The sequence below is a fragment of the Papaver somniferum genome, chromosome 6 (genome assembly GCF_003573695.1).
Source record: "Papaver somniferum cultivar HN1 chromosome 6, ASM357369v1, whole genome shotgun sequence".
Taxonomy (NCBI): domain Eukaryota; kingdom Viridiplantae; phylum Streptophyta; class Magnoliopsida; order Ranunculales; family Papaveraceae; genus Papaver; species Papaver somniferum.
Window position 1 is genome coordinate 19,807,934 of NC_039363.1, and position 12,068 is coordinate 19,820,001.

Genomic DNA, 12,068 nt, shown 5'->3' on the forward strand with positions numbered 1-12,068 from the left:
ATTCACGACAAAGTAGAAGATGAAGATTGGGTGGTCTTATGTTGACAACAAGATGTTTGTTTGAACACCTCCAGTCTGCTTGTTTCATGTTTTTTAATGGAAATGCGAGGGAGATGAGGTGGTTGAAACTAATTCTGAGGAATGCAAAAGTTTTGCATACAGTTACTGTTGGAAGTTACGTCAATCCTATAATGCGAAAAACAAACAAGTACTTATGTCAGAGTTCCCAAGTCTTCTTAAAGCCTCCGGCAGATGTATGGTTGAATTCCACTAAGCTTGCTTGATGCTGTTTTTAAGCTGGTTAGTTTTCTATATCCTGGTATTTATTGTCAAATAGGATCTCTTCGGTGCAGATGAATTTGTGTACAATCTACCTAACGGGGATGTTATTGAAAAAAAATATCATCTCTCAAAACTAGGAAACTTATCAAGAATTTCTCGAACTATTTCATCTACTTTTATGTCCTTGAGAACAGTCGATGGGCCTGTTATTTAGATTAATTCGTATGATCCTACAATATATGTGATGTAATACGTTTTCTAATTTATTTATAATTGATTCTAACATATATGTACTTTACCTGGAAGCGGTGCAGCAGATATGTACTCGAATTGTAAGCAGCGGATATATACTCGAATTTGTAAGCAGTGCAACAGATATGTACTCAGATTTGTAAGCAGTGCGACATATATGTACTCAAATTTGTTAGCAGATATGTGCTCGAATTTGTGAGCAGTGTGCCAGATATGTACTCAAATTTGTAAGCAGTGTAGACACACACGTTCGGTAGCAAGGGGTATTATGGTCATTTCTATGTTTTAATTAATTTTGCACCTCCGGATAAAAAAAATCCGGTTGGACTCTACTATAAATAACTATATGGGAGTAGGACCAAACAAGAAATTTTCCATAAATTAACTCATAATGATTGAGTGTAATTTTTGCACCATTGATATAGTTTATGATCCTACGGTTGTTCTAAATCGTGTGATTTTCAAGGGTTTTTATATGTTTATCTATTTATTTTTTCTGATTTTTTGTGGAACTCTTTTTGTTTTTCTTATCTCTCTCTTAAGCTCCCCTCTGAAATTCTCATAGATCTAATCTTATCTCTCACATGTCAAAGACTAATCATAACCACATCTGAAAATCAAAACCCATGTATCAGATCTAAGAGAAAAACCCTCTTTTATAACCAAAAACAAACCCTCATCTCACTTCAGCTCATTCGTTTTTTGTACGAGAAGCCTGCATATCCATACAACTCTCATAACCGAATCAAGCCTGATTTCAAAACCTAATCCTCACTGCATGTTTGAATCAAAACCCAACTAAGAATCAGAATTTATATCCCCTAATTTTGTACCTAGATTTAGTCATTTTTTTCTCCTGAAATCAAACAAACCCTCGTCTCAAATTCAACTGAATTTGAGAGTACAAGAAAAAGATTTCATCAGGTATAAACCATAATCTTTTACCTGTTTTTGTTATAAGTGCTTGATTTGTGAATAGAGTCTTTTCTTAGGTAGTATTTTGTAAAGTTTTTTGCAATTTTTCTTTTCGTTTACTATTTGATGGGTTATTTTTTTTTTCCAATATCATGAATTTATTTCCTCGGCCGGTGGATTGTTAAATCAAAAATATCTTTGCTGATTTTATTTAGCATTATCTGTCAGATGCATCCGTTAACATTGATCTGTATAGACTAGAAATTCAAAAGGTGCGGATCTGTTTAAGATGAGCGTTAAGTGATTATAATCACATCTCTGTTTATTATAATTTTGCTCAGATCTTGGCATATGATTCATGTCATGGAGTTTCGTTCCTGTTTTCATCTATGTAGCTGTATGTAAATGCTTAGTGATATTTGTTAATTTTCTAATGATCCAAAAAATCAATCATGTGATAATTCATTTCCAGTTTATATATATCCATTTGTAGTTTCTCTGGAGGAGTGACATGCATCTTCAAGTAAGGTTCCGCAGCTCGTACCATGACAAATGATGGAATTCCATAGAAGCTTGCCAGCCAATTTCACTTTCCTTGAATAAACCATACTTTTCACCCATTCTGGGGAGTCACTGGGTTCAGATAAACTGATAAGGTAAGAAGGAGATTAACACGAAGCTACATTGCAATCTCTAGATCAGATAAGCAGAATAATTTTGCTCCATTGTATATTTTAGTCGATATGGTCCATGAGGTGCCCCCTAGTTCGTACATCACCATTCTTGAAACTATCAGGATATGTAAAGCACCCCTGTAACCTTGGGCATGCCATGAACATTTAAAAGTTGGGCGGAACTTGGAATGCTTCCTGAAATTGATTAATAAAGGCATGTTAATTAATTAGCTTCTTCGAAGATATATTGAACATTCTTAGTCGACTGTCCTACACTTGTGTGCATATCACAGAAGTGAAAGGTTAAGAGGCAAAGGCAAGGGACAATGGAAGAAGCCATGACCCGCATCGGGATACTGTACTTGCTTAATCTAATGGCAAAGATGGTCGACGTCTTCTAGTCTAGTACTATAATGGAAGCCGATTGGAGCATTTGTAGATTCTTGGGATTGTGTCTATGTTTCCAGCTAGTTCTATTTTTGTTATAACTTCGAACTTCAGACCTTGAGAACTTCATGATGAATCTGTTTACTTTCAAAAACTAAGAGCCAATTCCATGTACATGTCGCAGAGGAGGTTACCTCGATTTTCATGACGAGGTATCCTCCAAGGACAATGTCTTTTACAGGTAACAGCTCAAAATGTATATATACCAGTTTTAATTTGGTGACGTATGATTGTTGTTCACGTATCTGAGGGTCGAGGCATCTTAGGATGTTTAATTGACTACAGTTTCTAAAGTTTTTGCTGGTGATAGCAATAGGCCATAGCTTTGGAAAAATTGATTCTCATCCACTGTTACCAAACAACAGGCTAAGTGCACCCGTTATCTTATCATCGACTTGCTCAAAACAAAGTTTCCTTCTCATGTCACTGGCGAAACCAACCAAAATAGATACAAAATAGAGCGAGCTACAGAGCATTTAGCGATGTTACACACGAAATGCAACAAGTATTAACTAGCAACGAGCAAGAACAAGAAGCAGCAAGCTGATACGAGTGCAATAACATAGTGCATCTACAGAACACGAAACAAATGTTTAACAATAAATAGTTGTAAATATCATGATAGATTATGAATTAAATTCCCTAAAGAGTGAAAATACCTCTCCATGAAAAAACATAGATTGATATTGTACGATCTAAATCTTAAAACATAAATGTTCTAAAGGATACGGCATATATGCAACAAAGACAGCAACAAGCAAAGCGCAGCAAAACCAACATAAAGCATAGCACAAGAAGTCGAGCAACAAGCAAAACACACTATCAGCGCAACAAAACCTCCAAGTGCCAGTACGGCAAATAGGCATTTCTCAAGGAAACTCAGATGATAAACTGGCCATGATTGTACCAGAACAGAATATTCTTCATGATCACCAACATTCCCATCAATTCTTTCCTTGTACAGTCTGAAATGCCCCGTTGAATCCAGTCTCGCTCTGTACATATGAACACCCTCCTCCACAGTACTTCCTTCTCGTTGTAGATTCTTGTTTTGGTGAAGATATTTAAGGACTATACCATCAGAACCCACAAGATAAAGCTGACCAGCAGTGTTTAAACTTAGGATTACTGGTCTCATCAGTGAACCATCAACCGCATCTGATATTACACTCTTTGAAGTTTTGGTATATATTGTCACTGCACCATTCATCTCCTGAATTGATAATCTGCTTCCACCAGAGATAAGATCAACTCCAGATCTTAAACTCTGACTAGCCAGAATGGTATCAGTAGGGTAATCAAAACTTTGCCAAATAATTTGAGATAAATTACCATATAACACGAAGTTTCCACTATCTAGCATCATTGCATATGAAATTGGCTCTTGTATGGTGGGTATTAAGGGTTCCTCTTTGTAATCTGGAAGAGATCGCAGCACCAATTTTCCTTTGTTGGTGAAGAGAACCAAAGATGGTTTATCATAGTAACGGTTAGTTGTCCAAACCAGGGTTGTGTATGGAGATTTGACAATGTAAACACCAAGTCCATATTGATCAGGACAATCTGCTGAAGAATCTGGACATCTTAATCGGCAGAAGCCAAAAGCAAGGTTCCCGGAGGGAGAAAGCCAACGACTGGAAGAAAGATTCCAAAAGGTAGAAATTGATGAACCTCTTGTGATATTGGTGATGAAAGAAGGATAATCCAGAGAAGGAGAAATATATGCACCTCTTGTTCCGTTGATGGACGAAGAAGTATCATCCACAAAAGTAGACTGAGATGAAGTTTGATTCAGAGAATTAGAAAGAGATGAAGTATTTGTTTTTTCGTTTCTGACAGAATAAGTTGTATGATTCAAAGATGAGGATTCAACAACTAGTAATGGAAGCAGGAGAATTAAGAAGGAGACCATGGAGAGAATCATCACCGGTGGAAACTTCATGTTTCTGATGAAAGAAAAAACAAGCTAGGAGTGTTGGAAGAATTTTGGGACTGCAAGTATAATGTAGAAGAAGTAGTGGAAACTTATACAACAGTCTCAAAACTTAAAAGCATTAGAGAAGCAACTAGGAAATTACTACGAAGGAGCCAAAGTCTACCTGCCAACCTGCATCATACCCATTTAGGGAGTCTATACTTTCACCAACTCTGCCCAAATAAGGATATAGTAGCACATGGAAAAACTAGTTTGTTTCAAAACTGTTGTTTTTTCTTGAGAAGTTTGATGATGACTACCACTACATGATATTGAATGAGTGTGTTTTCATATCTAAGTTTGGTTTTGTGATGAAATAGTCTTTGTGAAGGTGGAATTATTGGTTTTTTTTTTTTGCGAATGTGGTAGGTAGCTTCAGCATATGCGTGAGAAACTTCTGCTCATAACATGAGTTGTGTTCTGTTGCCTCATGGTGAAGCAAAGGAAAAGGCTAGCTTTCAATTCTTTACTAGGGAGACATCTCTTCTATTGTGAATCAGAGTTTTTTATGTCTCCTTTGGCCAGTATGTTTGCTTATCGGCTGTTGATAAGAAAAAGACTGCAAATGATCTTCTGATGCTGTTCTGGGATACCATATGCGGATATGCCACCCCTAGTATTAGCAGCATAGTTTATTTATATTTATGGCTCATCGTGAAAATGAAATGGCATTTCCGTCAAAATATCTCCTATTATGATCAGAACCATCATATATTTCAAAATTAAACATGTAAATAATGACGGTATAGGGTTCATTAACATGTAACTTATGTACAGTGCACTGCCGTCAATAAAGGAGTTTGCGATCAAAGCTCTGATCATCTTATGTTGGTTGCTCCTCACATAGCAACAGGAGGTGATGTACGTATAGCCTCCAATATGAGTGTCTCTCTAGAAGTTTGAACATAATTACAAGCTGGGATAGATTTTAGATAAACGGGGGAAAGATCTATCATCCTTGATATCTATAACTAGGCATTAAAGTGTCAGAGTTCCAGTCTTGATACCAGCTAGACTTCCTTGCTTCGTTGGCTAGTTTGTTTGTCACTCTATTACCCTTCCTAGAGATGAACAGAAAACCCAAAGAAGTAGATTTTGGAGCTCTAGACAAGATAAATTTTCTCTCTTAGTATTTCTTCACTCTGTGGTTTGATCGTGGGGATGCTTCCTTGAGCTTTTCAAATGAGTCTTTTGCAGCGGGCTTCAGTCGAAAAAAATTGCAAAGACTTTTCTGTTGTCCACTCAGCCTCTGTCCTTAACACTAAAGGTTCGGCTTCTTCTGAACTTGTGGCTGTGAAGCATCCAAAGCAAGCCTTGAGAGCTGTTCCAACAACCATCAGTCAAGAACCTGCTAATGAAGAAGCAGACTACCATGAAGTAGATTGATTTTCAAGTCATGCTCTGGACTCTGGAGGTTCCTTACAAATATGATCAGTCTCATCAATAAAAGAAGTCTCATAGTCAGCCTTAAAAGAATCAGGATTCCAGAACTTTAAAGCTAGTTCTCAGGACTGTTATTAGGCTTTCCTTGAAAAATATACTCCTATTGTTTTCCTTTTCCTGCAATCCAACTAGTATAACAGTCTAGAAAGAAAGATTCTGAGTTTACAAGCAGAACTATGAGCAAGAATGTTAGTAGGATTACACTATAACGAACCAAAAGGTAATGTTAATAGAACTTGTTTCTCGTTTAAAAATTGATGGAACAAAAAGCAAGTCCTTCATCTCTTAATATATGTAATGTAGCTAAAAGAAGTACCTTAGTTTCTTCTCGATGTCACATCCTGGAAGGTATCGATATATCATTCCCAGATTATGTCTCTAGCTAGGGCATTCTTTATGACTGTCTCTGGAGGAGTGACATCTTGAAAATGTTGATCTACCAGCTACGCAGCTCCCCAAGACAATGGTAGGATTCATAGATGAAACTTCCCAGTTCGCCAATTTCATGCTCCAATTACCTGTACATAATGAGCTGGATAAGATTTTTTAATTGACATTCTTTGAATAAATTATGATTTACCCGGTCTAGAAATAAGTTAATAAGATAGGCAGAAAGAAGAATTACACGAAGCTACTTGGCAGGATAATTTTGCTCCACTGTATGAAAATGGTCCATGAGGAGTTGCCAAGTATTTGATATGAACTTATAAAAGTTTGAGGAACTCAATGTTTCCTGAAATCAACAAAAGCATATTTATTAGCTTCTTTATAATGAATAATGGCAAGCACCTTATACAAGGAATTCATATATAGACAATTGAATATTTAATTTTGAAATCAACTACTCCACTGTAAACAAAAACAACCATCCATAGATAAATTGTTCGAGTAAACTAAAAGCGAGGGGAAAAAATAAGATAAAAAATAAAACAAAACCTGTAAGTATGTCAGTGCTTCCACTTCCACCAATTGAAGCCAACATCTGAAGTTCAAAAGATGAACAAGCTGTATGATTCAATCAACAAAACGAAAACATGCCTTTGATTTGATCTTGATTTTCATGGATAGACAGATTTTTGAAGGATCCATTCTTGTGATTCCCGCAGCAGCAGATGAAAAAAGAACATCTGAATCTGGATCTGATTGTTATGGTTTTGGTTTAGGATTTTTATAGTCTCCATGGATGGATAGGATCAAATAGGCATAATTCCACGTCCCAAACGAGAAAAAGACTAGTGTATTATTTCAAGTTTTTTTTTGAGAGGGATAGATCATTATGATATATTATTCAACAATTAACAAAACTAAACCATTGTGGTTTGTGCTTGATCTTCAGTTTCATGGATAGACAAATTTTTGAAGAATCCATTCTTGTGTTGTGAATGCGGCGGCAGCTGATGAAGAGAGAGAGAGACCTGATTGTTAGTATGTTTTTAGGTTTAGGGATTTTTATACTTTCAACGGATGCAAATGGACATAAATTCCACGGCTATGATTGATTCAATTCGCACCTGGTGCGTTTGTATGAGTAAGCCCGCACCGAACTGAACCGTGATCTGGTTGTTAAGTTCAATGATACGCCAAAAACCAAAGAAGTATTAGCTAGGAGCGCATGACGCAACAAAATTATTTTAAGACCGATGGGTGGTGAATCCGGTGCCATAACCACAAAACCTACCCATGCACAGAAGGCATAATTAAGGGTAAATTCGGTAATTTTTATTTCCACCTTAAAAACCTAATGCACAGTACCCTAATTTACTTTATCTTTATCCCATTTCAGATCTCCGACACTTTTTTTTGTCTCTCATTCCACTGTACAGCAGCGCCGTCTTCATCTTCCATTCTACCACCATTTCAACACTGTTATCTTTAGTATCACCGCCATGGGTTATAAACGGATAACACGGATTTTGTGTCCCATATACCTTGGAAGGATGAAGATAAAATGGAATTCTCTGGATATTAATCGGAAATGGGTATTTCATAACTCTGCAAGCAACTACTAAGATCAATGTAAATGGGGATAGCATCTGTCCTTGTTAACCACCGGAGTAAGTATCAAACAACTACTAAAATCAGTTTCGAATTTATTTTTTAATGACCTAATTTTGATTAATTCCTCTTGCTCCTAATGCAGGGATCTGGTGTGGGTAGTCATTCATACCCATCAGCAGAGGTTGATGCAACCTTGGAAACTAAAATGCTGAGCAAAGTATTAAAAAACAATTCACTCTCCCTCTTTAATGAAAAAAAATAATTAATCGTGTGGTGCAGATTCCTGAGTGTATAATAAGTTCAGTTGGCCTTGATTCTACTTTAGCATAGAATACTAATCGTACCTGTTCATCCCAAGTGTTGAAGAATAATTAGGTGGCGGAATTGGGATATATAGTTGATGACTTCTTATTCCTGGAAAGACTGTTGGTTGAAATTATTTCTTGTGCACTGAATTTGTCTCAGCGATGAGACGGTGCTTGGTCATCCAGCAACTCCAAAGGTCCTCTCTTCCAATTGTACTCCCTCCCAAGACTTATCTGCAACAACTAGCGCGGAAGATGATTTTGATGACTTTGATCCTCGAGAGGCTTCCCTCCTTGTAAGTAATGATAACTATCAATACATTTTCCTACTAGATTCGCACAGATGCTTTGCATAATATTTTCACTTTGCTGATATATAATTATGTTTTTTTCATAGTTAATTCAAGTGGAAAATGAATTATTCCCTTGAAGATTTCCGTCCTTCCAAATATATTGCGAATATGAGTTCCTTTTTATTTTTTTATTCCCAATCAGTCCATCATTTTATTAATCAATTATAAGCACAAAAACATTACAAACACCCACCAGAGGGGCAGCCATTAGGAGTAGAAACCACCAGAGGGTTCCACATAGTAGAAATTAATAGACTATAAAATATGTCCTAGGTGGAAATTCTAAAATAAAAGATGAGCTATCTGAATACAGTTGAATGACCCTTCTTGCTAATCCACCTCCTTCTTTGGCAAGGTTGTGTGCTGTATGATTCACCTTCCTGCAACAATATAATATGAATTCCTATGTTTTAGTCAAGTTGCTGTAAACAAATCTATGGCGCTGTTGCAGTCAAGCATTGTCCAGCCATAAGGGGTTTATCTCCTGTATGCATTTATGATTTCAGCGTCAATTAGGACACCAGTTTGTTGGGTCTGGTTTCATAACATACAAGTAGGTTTTACAATTTTTCTTGTGGTTTTAGTCTACTAGATATCAGAATAAATTAGTCGTGTTAGTGCTGTGCACCTGGTCAGTACTATGTGAATGTCGTGCAACCACGAAATGAATAAGTTATTTGAGCTTTGGGTTTCAAGTATTAAATTTCTGACATTTAGGTTTAGAAAGAAAACATGTCCTTTGGGTTATGTGATTCGGCAAGTTTTAATAATGACTTTCCAAAGCTAATATCTTCAAGTGAGGAAGGAACGCTTCCGACTAAACGTCTAGAATTTTAGATTAAGGGTTACAATGTGGTTTTCCAGTAATGGAACAATCCGAATTGTTAATACCAAAATGTACTCTATTCAGGAGAGCTATATTCAAACAATGTTGCATCGGAGTAGTGTAGTATGCTGGATACAACTGGATTTATAATGTATTTGTTTGCTTAGATTGCCACCATTGGCTCGTTTTTCTTTTTGTTCAATTATATCATGTGAACTATCTGTATCTTCTTGAAAACTTTCCATGAACATATAATAATTTTACATCATGACTTTGATTTTGTGCAGAGATGCATAATAACTGCAATAGTTTCAAAATACTTTAAGATGATTCTTCTTAAAATTTGCATTGCTGAAAAGAAGCAAGTGACATAAGGAGATCTGAGAAAGCTTTAGGACAGTCCTTGCAATACTGATGACATAATGGATGAATTCTCTTAATCTTATGAAACTTATTGCGTCTGCACCGATATAAACAGTTTATAGTATTTTTGATTTCGCATCATCCTTCAATTTAGTTTCAAGCTGCTTAAGCTTCTGTCAGTGATATAATTAACTGGTTGCCATAATTGTTGGAATTTGGATATGAACTTCGGAGATATACGAGCATGGTTGTGTTGCTCGGATAGAGCTCCTAGGAAGCAAGCCTAACACTTAAACTCCTAAAACTCTTAAATCTTACAGTATTATTCACTTCTTGCTTCATTACAACTTACACATGAATGTATCCCTGCCTATTTATAAGTACTACAAGAACCGTACAATATATTCTACATTTCTCTAGAATGTTCACCTTCATAACCGACTGTGACTTTCTCTTGATCATTCTGGATACATTTTAAACTCTAGCCAACTCTAGAAGCTACTAAAAGCTTCTATAACTATTATAACCTGACCAACTAGCTAATTCCGCACCTTTCATTGTGTAGAATTCTCTACACTCTTCTAAACTAATCTAAACAACTCTAGAAATGGGAATTTCATATCTTGGTAAGTACGTGGATGGCGTCTGTTCCTTGTTAACTACCGGAGTAAGTATCAAACAACTCATAAAATCATATTCAACTTTAAATTTTAATGACCTGATTAAAAAAATTAATCGTGTGGTGTAGATTCCTGAGTGTATTCTAAGTTCAATTGGCCTTGATTTTGCTTTAGCATAATTGCAAGTGTTGAAGAACAATTAGGTGATATAATCGAGGAAAAATGATTGATTTTTGCTTTAGCATAAAAACTGTTGGTTTTACGCAACCAATAAACTTGATTTGTTAGGCGCACACTCTTTAAAGGAGTGTTCACAAACTTGGACACCAATTTGTTGGCTTGATTTCACTCAAACCTTCCACGTGTGTGAAAACAGGATCTGTGTGAAAACAGGATCATATAATCCTGTATAAAAAAATCTGGTCAGCAGTCACGGTTGGTACGTGTTAGCCGTTAGGTCAAACATATCTACGGTTACAGTTAACCCTAACCTTTTTGAAAGAACAGGGGGCTACATAGAGTCCCTAGACTAATTATATTAATAAATTGTCAAGAAGTGACATAATTTCATACATCATCAACAAAGCATAGTAAAAAATACATTTAATGAAAGCCCCTAATACAGAAGATCTAAGATGCATTAAAAGTATTGAGTACATATTCAAATAGAACTCAGATGTTTTTTGAGGGATGGTTTTTGGAACTCTTTCCAACCATTTGGATAACTTCTTCAAATCTTGATGCTCCCATAGGAAGGAGTAATAAGCACATAACACTGTAATCATGATTAAAACCGGTAGCCATAGATCTTGTATCGAGTTGCAGAGATCAACGCAACGCCGGATGAGATCGTCGTCAATAATATACATGAATATACCATCACATGTTAAAAAAGTGCCATTAAGGTTATTATATTCTTCATAATGACAATAGTCAGCCATTAGAAGACGATCAAGAGAAATATATACAAAACCTGATTCTAAAATCCTTGTAGAACAAGGATAAATTTTATTGAAAGCATAAAAACCTAATTTAAGTGTTACCCAAATTTACCCTAATTAATACTCCCTTCGTCCCACCATTAAATGACCTATTTACTTTTAGATTTTGTCCCACCATTAAGTGACCTATATCACTAAACAAGAGATATTTCTAAAATTATCATTTTAATTGATTATAAGAAATATAAGAAATATGCATAATTTGATAGGCATGTTTATATTCGTTACATAGGTGTTTTAAAATGCTTTTCAATGGTATGAAGTTTGCGAACATCCGTAGTGTAATTTGAGAGATAAATCATTTCAAAATTTCACTAGTTATTATCTATAAGGGTATAATTGTAAAAAATGCTTAAATATACTCTTTCTCCTTGCTTGCCTTAAAAATTGTGCAAACTTGAACTAGATCACTTAATAGTGGGACGGAGGGAGTATTAGGCAACATATGTTAATCTAATAAGAAATTGATGTGTAATTGAAGTTTTGTCAAAGGAATTGAAAAAGAAAAGGTAGTTTGAGTTTTTTGGGATTTTATTGAAAGCCTGTGTCACTCTTTACCCTAACCTAAACTGTGGGGTACGTGTTATTGTTTAAGTAGCAAAGGTTCGCCCCAA

General features: G+C 35.8%; 2 long non-coding RNA genes across 3 annotated transcripts; one reads left to right on the top strand and one right to left on the bottom strand.

The window, feature by feature from the left end:
* Positions 1 to 1,045: 1,045 nt before the first annotated feature.
* Positions 1,046 to 2,808, top strand: LOC113287135. The gene is made up of 2 exons (XR_003329743.1): positions 1,046 to 1,458; positions 1,943 to 2,808. It is a non-coding gene; the product is annotated as an uncharacterized LOC113287135 (long non-coding RNA).
* A 2,482-nt stretch (positions 2,809 to 5,290) lies between these two features.
* Positions 5,291 to 7,378, bottom strand: LOC113285525. Of its 2 annotated transcripts, XR_003328705.1 has the most exons (4): positions 6,925 to 7,378; positions 6,614 to 6,721; positions 6,305 to 6,506; positions 5,291 to 5,893 (listed from the first exon to the last, which is right to left on the bottom strand). It is a non-coding gene; the product is annotated as an uncharacterized LOC113285525 (long non-coding RNA). The 2 variants fall into 2 exon arrangements; XR_003328704.1 differs by having other exon boundaries at positions 5,291 to 6,506.
* Positions 7,379 to 12,068: the final 4,690 nt, after the last annotated feature.